At 41.5% G+C, this 591-nt stretch overlaps 1 non-coding gene across 1 annotated transcript; it reads right to left on the bottom strand.

Moving 5' to 3' along the window:
- Positions 1 to 228: 228 nt before the first annotated feature.
- LOC124101532 (U6 spliceosomal RNA) lies at positions 229 to 335 on the bottom strand. Its single transcript, XR_006854640.1, has one exon. It is a non-coding gene; the product is annotated as a U6 spliceosomal RNA (small nuclear RNA).
- Between the last annotated feature and the right edge of the window lie 256 nt (positions 336 to 591).

The raw sequence follows: 591 nt of genomic DNA, 5'->3' as shown, positions 1-591 counted from the left end.
TGGTGGATTTTAAGGGTTGGTAGGATTTTCCAAGATGAGTTCCATCAGTTTTTCTTGTAAGGTGTTTGATAAGGTGGGGGGTGTTGGGGAGACCTTATGTTTGTCCAGAGCTCAGTTCGGTGACTGCACAGGCAGGCGACTGGGCCCCTCCTCCAGTTGGGGTGGTCGGGCTACCGCGCGGGCAGGCGGCTGGGTCCCGTCTCCGGGTCGTGTGGTCTGCCTTCCGTGAAAAATATGGAACACTTCACGAATTTGAGTGTTATCCTTGAGCAGGGGCCATGCTAATCTTCTCTGTATCTTTCCAATGTTAGTATATGTGCTGCCGAAGCGAGCACTATTTCATTATTTTCATTCAAGTATTTTTTACATAACAGTTTTTGATATATTTTGAATTTGTTTATTTACTACTTTATGTGTGTGCAGGAAGCAAATCTAGGCTGTGATCTCTCTATCACTGAACTTCATCCCAGCACTCTGAATTCTTTTATTTATATAAATTCCAAAATACCTTATACAACCTAATATCCTGTTTCTGTTATTTATGTTTTGTCTCAAAATCACATTTTCTTTCTCTTTTTTCGTATGTTTATA

The sequence above is a fragment of the Marmota monax genome, unplaced genomic scaffold, assembly GCF_021218885.2.
Source record: "Marmota monax isolate L192 unplaced genomic scaffold, Marmota_monax_Labrador192_F-V1.1 WCK01_AAM20220418_F8-fsc01561, whole genome shotgun sequence".
In the NCBI taxonomy this organism is placed as follows: domain Eukaryota; kingdom Metazoa; phylum Chordata; class Mammalia; order Rodentia; family Sciuridae; genus Marmota; species Marmota monax.
This window is presented reverse-complemented; position numbering and strand designations above follow the sequence as displayed.